The following is a 7,295-nucleotide window of genomic DNA, read 5'->3' on the forward strand; positions in this document are numbered from 1 at the left end:
TTGTTGTTGTTGATGTTGTTGTTGTTGCTGTTTGTTTGTTTTTGTGTGAGTGTGTGTGAGAGTGTGTGTGTGTGTATGTATGTGTGTGAATTGATTCATTCACCTTTAGCTCCCTCCAGTATTTTCACCTCCTTTCCAGTTTCTCTGGTTGTGGCACAAATTTCCACTTGGAAGGGTACTTGGAACTAGGAGACCCAGGACCAAGAGGTTTCTGGCTCCCTTACTCCCTTCACATAGACATTGACAACCTGAAAAGCCTACACTTCACCAGTGAGCCCAAAATGTTGATAATATCTCTGGGTGACAATTGGGAGAACATGTTTGGTTTGGTTTTCACTCAGGTTTCTACTCTCTAGAGACATTTTACAATTTATTTCTGACTCTGGATGTCACATTAGAGTTCCCTAGGATTCTGGGACCACAGCACCTTTCAGTCAGTGCTCTCTGGAGGGAGATGTGCTTATCTTCTGTGGAACAAATCCTGGGTGACTGAACTTCACAGCTTGAACCTTGCCCAGATCATTTCAATCTGCAGTGCCACAGGATTCATAGGGGGCATCTTTCTGAAGCATCAGATTTTCCTGATTCTTTTGAGAGAGAAAAAAACCTATTAATGTACTCAGGGGTGACATTCACCTAGATTTGTAAGATCATAAAAGACTTCTCTCTGAAATGATGCTTGGGTTGTCCTCTTTTTGTTAGGTCCCCAAATCCCTAGGAGTGTGCCCTCACTGCCTTTTGCCATTAGGATACATTGACATAAATGTTTGAGAAGTACTGGAGTGCAGCTCTCACGGCTCTGTAAGAGAGGATCCCAATGTCTGATTTGTATTTTGCCACCTGGCAGCTGCTGATTCATGACAAAGCCCCAAAACACTGAAGTTAAATTCCATTATTGCCTTCTTTTTAAGTCATGTTATCAATCCATTGCTTCAGTTGCTTAGTGTTCATTACAACACCATATAGGGTTGCTGGTAGCATTAAATCATACGGTATAAGTAAGAATATTTTGTAAAACCTGTGAAGTAGGATGCAAGTATAGGGGCTTATAGATCTCCTGAATATTACTGCTTTTCCTTTTCACAGTTAAGAGATTACCAATGGAGAAACAGCCCTGGTGTTCCTCCAGGAGCAAAGAACAAAATGAAAACTTGCAGTAGCCCTGATTCAACCACTTCTGGGGGTTGCCAGTTGCTTAAGGAGGTGAGTCTCAGCTAGTTAGGCTCCTGGGAACAGGGGGCTCAAGGGGCAGTAGGGGGTTATGGCAATGATTATGGAAGAAGTGTCAGGGACTGGTTAAGAAGTCTGGGTTTGAATCCTACCTCTCCCTCTTCTAGGGATACGACTTTGGACTGTTCTCTGAGTCTTCTCCCTTGAAGCTGTACACACAAAGATGGACCACAAGCTTGGCTCTCATTGGATCCTGCTGCAGGAAGCACAGCATGATGTTGATAACACCAAGGTCCAGAGCTCAATACCTGTATTGGCCACCACCACCAATATATATATATATATATATATATATATATATATACACACACCTAGTCCAAGTCAGGCAGGAAAGAGACTCTTGCTAGTTGATAGGGAAGAAGGGACATTGGAGGGCTTAGCCATTGAGGAGGACAGAGCATCTCCATGTGTGCTCTCATCTCTTCTAAGGCAGGAAAGAGACTCTTGCTAGTTGATAGGGAAGAAGGGACATTGGAGGGCTTAGCCATTGCGGAGGACAGAGCATCTCCATGTGTGCTCTCATCTCTTCTAGCCCACATCATACGTCAGTGGGGAGGCCTTTGTGACTTCAGTTTATGTGAAGGAGCTGGAGATAAGTGCCCCTGCAGGTCAGCCTCCTGACCACCTCCCCTGGTGGGGGCTGGGTGCCCTGCTGCCAGCTGAGAAAGCCCCCACCCCCACCCCTAATGATTGCTCTCCCTACCTCTCCCCCCAACCCTCCTCCAACTCCTCATCTCTGCATGTGCCTCAGAGCCAATTCCTAGATCTGGCAGTAGCCTGGTACTCCAGCTACATAGAAAACAAACATCCAAGAGCATGATCCAGGAATTGGTAAGAGTCCGTGGCCTAGTTCTCAGCAGGAGGGAACCCAGACCATGCAACATGGCTCTTTCTGTTGCTGCCCTGTCTGCCCACTCTCTTTTCTCCAGACACCCCTGCTTGAGTCCTTGCCATACGTGCCCTGGGCTGTCCCCCTGCTGGAAACACTAGTTTGACTGTTGTCAGAAGCCCTGTGTTCCCACCCTGACTTAGTTCCTGCTTTGTTTTGTCTTTGGTTTTGGACAAGCCACCTCTCCTACCTGGGCTTGAGTATCCTGAGATAGAATTAGAGGGTGTCAGAAGTCCCTTTCAGCTCTAAGAATGAAAGATTTCTAGGCACACTTGAAATATCAGGGAGACAGGGAGCTTGCCTGTCTTTTTCATTCCTGGATCCCCATTATTAAGAACAGTCTCTGTCCTGTAGTGTGTGGTTCATGGTGAATACGTGCATGCTTGTGAATCACAAGCTGGGAGAAGGGTAGTCTTTTCCTTCTCAGCCTCCATTTCTAGAGGTTTCTGTGGTTGTCCTTTAAAGAGAATCCAGGTTCAGATGTTCATCTCTGTACCTGTGAGCAAAAACCAACAAAGACCCAAATTCTCTTTCCTTGGGATTTTGAGGAGAATTTGTCAATTTGTGTCCCCATAGGGCCTGAGAGCTTTTCCTTGAAAATCTATTCCTGTCCCCTGCCCACCACTCTGGTCTGGGGAGTGGAGCTGAGGCAGTCAACATCAGTTACCTTCCTGTGACTCTCTACATAGAAAAAAATGGCACCAGGAAACTCTGGATCAACTGGGAAGAGTAACATGATTTCTTTGTTCGCTCATTCCATGGCTGATGGGTTTGGGGAAGACTCAGATGGAAAGTCCCCAGGCTTGTCTTGCCAACTCCCAACCTGGAGAATGCTCACCCCCTGCACCCCACCTTCAGCCCCACAAAGTCGCTGAGAATTTGGTCTCGCTGGTGGGCCTTTCCTGGGCCATTGGTGGCATTTTGCGGGCCTGTCCCTTGTTGTTGCCTCTCTGCCTCCCCGGTAAGAGATGTTTCCTTCCTCTTCCCCTAGTAGGAGAGTAGGTGTCAGCAGGTGAACACCCTGCAGGAACAACTGCACGTGAGTGGACTGTATGGCATCCCTCATGTCCCCTAGAGAACCTTCCTTTTCCTCTCCATCAGCACCTATTTGGCTTTTCTCCCAAATGCTCAGATTCAGACCACTGATGTCTTAATGTCTGAAAAGGCACAGTTACACTGAGCCCTGGCCAACTCTCACCATGTGGTCTTGCAGAAAGCAGGTGCAAATCTGGGCACCCTTCCTCCCTCAACCTGATGCCTTGGCAGGCCTTCATGGGAGTCCTTTACTCTCCATCTTGACCTCTGTCATTCCAGGGGAGTGTGAACATCTGGTGAGCTGCCTGTGCTCATGTAAGTAGCAGATAAAAGAGCTGCAGTACAGTCTGACCACCTTCTCCATATGGCAGAAGGAGGCCAACAGGGTAAGTCCAGCCATCTGCCCTCATGATTGTGCCTCCACCTGCAGGGGAAAAAATGGGCTTAGAGAATTAGATAGACCTGGATGTTCACATCCCAGCTGTAAGTGATCTTAGCACTTAACCTCTAATACTTTGTATTTCATCTACAAAATGGAGATAGTAATAGTAACTCCCTCCTATGGTGGTTTTGAGGATTCAATGGATTGTTAGCATGGCACCTAGTAACATGCTCAATACAAAGTCAAATGATGGAGATGATAGTAATAACAATGGCAACATGACCCAATATCCCTGGGCCTCGTCAGCCAGCTGTAAATCAGATCTCTTTCCCTGCCTCTTCCATGCTTATTGGGTTCTTAGTAAAACCAACTGAGAATATGGGCTTGGAAATACCTTGAAAAAGATGTCAAGTGTGATTCAGGGGGAAGAAATGTTACTGCTCAATGGTTACTGTAGGTGTTGGTGTTAGTGTGCTCCAAATCCATCATTTTCCTGCTGAATCCTGACTTTGCCTTTCTGTATTTGCAGAATACAGAAGTCCTACCATGACTTGATAAAAGAGTGAGATGCTGTCCACCTGCACTTGGAGTACAACAAATAGGAGGGGGAAGGTGGATGGCAGGTCTGGGGGGCCTCAGCATGGGTGATGTGGTGGGAGGTGGGAGGGGTACAGGTGAGCATGACAAAGTGGATGCACAGGTTTGGACATGTGCAGAGCCAAGCTGTGGCCCCAGCTGTGCCAGTGACTCATGTGTGCCCTCAGGCAATTCATGTCCACTCTCTGGACTGGCACTTGTGACTCTTGATTCCTGGGGTCTCTTTCCCATGCCATGGTCCTCTGGTTGTGTGTCAAAGTCAGTGCATTGATCACCAAAGTGGACCTTTCTGTTCCTCACTCTTTCCATTTTCCACCACCTCTGGCCATAGGAACAACTATGAGGACCTCAAGTGTCACCAGTCCCAACTGAAGGGGAAGCTTCAGGTCCTTGTGATGGAGAAGGTGGCCTTGCAGCTCCAGATGAAAAAGCTTGAGACATCCAAGCTTCTGCCACAAAAAGTGAGTGGCTGCAGCCCACTGTTTGGGTTTTGGGGGTGGGAGTAGAGAGGAAAGTTGCAGCCTCTCCATTCTGCAGCCACTCCCTCCATGGCTCACACCCCTGTGTTCTGGGCAAGTGCACACTTTGATGGAAGAGCATGGCCTGAGTCAGGTCCAGGAGCCAGAGACTTGCTTGGCTGATATAAGCAGATGGACAGGTAAGCTGGGGCTGGGTGGCCTGAGAGTGGGTGGGGAGAAGAGAAAGAGGTGTGCACCAGCAGATGGCAGGTCTGCTCATCTGAGCCTCAGTGTCCCTGTCTGCAAAGAGGGGTGGGGTGCCCATTGTCAGCCACCCACAGTTGTCTTGAGCACAAGAATGTGAAGAACTTTATTTGAAAGTGGTTTGAATGATTGGCCATCATGTGGGTGTGAAGGACGATTATCCAGGAAACTATGGTCTGGGGTGAGGAGCCTGAATAGGAGCTATGGGTCAAGAGAGGATATTTTGCAATTCCAGAGGCCAGAGGCCCTTATCGTCTGCTTCCTTTCTCAGCTGAGCCTCCACCCCTGGAGCCTCCAGCAGGACCCAGTGAGGAAGAATGGTGGCTGCAGGCAGAGGCTGAGCAGCTGCAGAAGAAGCTGGAGAGGCTGGTGGGTCAGCTCCTGGCTCAGGTAAAGGACAACAAGGGTCTGAGCCACCTGAACCAGAAGCAGGAGGCGCTGCTGCTGGGTTCTGGGGCAAGCAGTGCAGGCAGGTGCGGGAAGGCATGCAGTGTCACCATGCCACCACCAGCCATGTGCTGTCCCAGGCCTGTGAGCTCCAGAAGCAGCTGGCTGAGCTGTAGACTGGCTTTGTCAGGCTGGTGCGCCACCTGCCCTGCCGGCCTGCCCTCCACACTCACCTCCTGGGCCTTTGTTTCCCCACCAGTAAAATGGGGTGGTGGAGGTCTCAAATGAAATGGTACTTGGGAAGGCACTCTCTGAGCCAGCACCCTGTGCCCCCTTCCCTGTGCTGTGGGTCTCCAGCTGCATCAGATGGCCACTGATTGCTTCTCTCTGTCCAGACCAATTAGAACGTGTAGGTCAAAAGTGCACTGCAGTCGAGGCAGCATGTGAAGATGAAGCTGGCTGAGAAGTTGGGCCAGCTGCAGGAGTAGCTGGGAGACCTAAAGGAGACAGGAATCTCTGTCCCATCTGGGAAGGGCTAGGAGACAGGCACCAACCTCTGGGAAGGTAATGGTGCCAGGGCCAGGACAGAGGCAGCTCTGGCCTGGGGGACAGGTGACCCCAGAGTGGTGCACTGCAGTACTATGAGTATCCATTGCTCCCTATCCTCTGACAATGCAGCTGTCAGAAATACCAAGAGCACCAAGTCTTCAGCAACAACCTCTGCTTCCCATTGTTTATTGACTAGAAAAGTATGGTGATATTTAGATCATGGACATCTGAGATGTGGGGCCCAGGGCTCTGCCCCTCCAGTCCCTGCCACCCCATCCCTGCCATCCTGTCTCTGCCACCCTGTCCCAGCCACTTCATCCCAGTCATCCCTTTATCATAAGACCCCTCTTCTTTAAAAACAACAAAAAAACAAAAGAAGAAAACACTTAACAAAAGGAAAAAAAAAAACAAACAAAAATAAATGAATTAAAAAAATAAGAAAAATAAAAACCCAAAAGAAGAGCAAAACACCCCAAACAGGAAGAAAACCTAAAAAAGGAAGGAAACACACAAAAGAAGTAAATATCCAGAAAAGAAAACTTCCTAAAAAGGAAGAAAACCCCAAACAGAAGAAAACACATAAAAGAGGAAGAAAACACCCAAAAGAAAATGGAAACATCCAAAAGAGAAAGAAAACACCACCAATATGAAAACAATACCCCAAAGAAGAGGAAAACACCTCCAACAGGAAGAAAACAGTAAAAAGAAAACAGCCCAAAAAGGAAAACCCCAACATAAAGAACCCCCCAAAGAAAAACCCCCCAAAAAAGACAACCCCAACAAAAAGAAGAGAGCCCCAACAGAAGGAAGAAACCCCCCAAAATAAGAAAACCCCAACAAAAAGCAGAACCCCCCAAAAAGAACAAACCCCCCAAAAGAAAATGCCAGCAAAAGGAAGAAAGCCCCCAAAAGAAGAACCCCCCAAAAACAAAACTCCAATGAAAAGAACAAAACCCCAAAGAAAAGAAAAAACCCTCCAAAAGAACAAAACCCTAATGAAAAGAAGAAATACCTTCCCCCAAAAAGAAGAAAACCCCCAGAAAAGAAGGAAAAAAACCCAAACAGAAACAAAAACCCAGTGAAAAGAACAAAACCCCAATGAAAAGAAAACCCTCCATGAAAAGAAGAAAGCCCCCCAAAAGAAAAAGATCCCCATGAGAACAAGAAACCCCCCCCAAAAAGCCCCAGAAGAAAACCTCCACAAAAAGAAAACCCCAACAAAAAGAAAACTTCCCAGAAAAGAAGAAAACTTCCACAAAAAGAATAGAAAACCCCAATGAAAAGAAAAAAAAAAAGAAAAGAAAAGAAAGCAGCAGGGTGCTGTTACTAGTAGTCCAGGCCCAGGGTCCCGCAGGGGCAGACCAGTACAGTTGGCCCCTTGGGCAGGCTGGGCCAGGGGTCCTTGGGAGCAGGCCAGGCCAGGCCAGGGGGGCCATAGAAGGGCTCTTTCTCCCTTCCCTTCCTGCCTCCATTCCTTTCCCCCTCCCCTTCCCCCTTCCCCCTC

The 7,295-nt window shown here is 48.0% G+C and overlaps 1 pseudogene; it reads left to right on the forward strand.

Annotated features, from left to right (window-relative positions):
- LOC103601118 overlaps nt 1-5,806 on the forward strand; it is a 23,528-nt pseudogene extending 17,722 nt beyond the window's left edge.
- The last annotated feature ends 1,489 nt before the right edge of the window (nt 5,807-7,295 follow it).

This window comes from Galeopterus variegatus, unplaced genomic scaffold (genome assembly GCF_000696425.1).
Source record: "Galeopterus variegatus unplaced genomic scaffold, G_variegatus-3.0.2 Scaffold3596, whole genome shotgun sequence".
NCBI classification, from domain to species: Eukaryota; Metazoa; Chordata; class Mammalia; order Dermoptera; family Cynocephalidae; genus Galeopterus; species Galeopterus variegatus.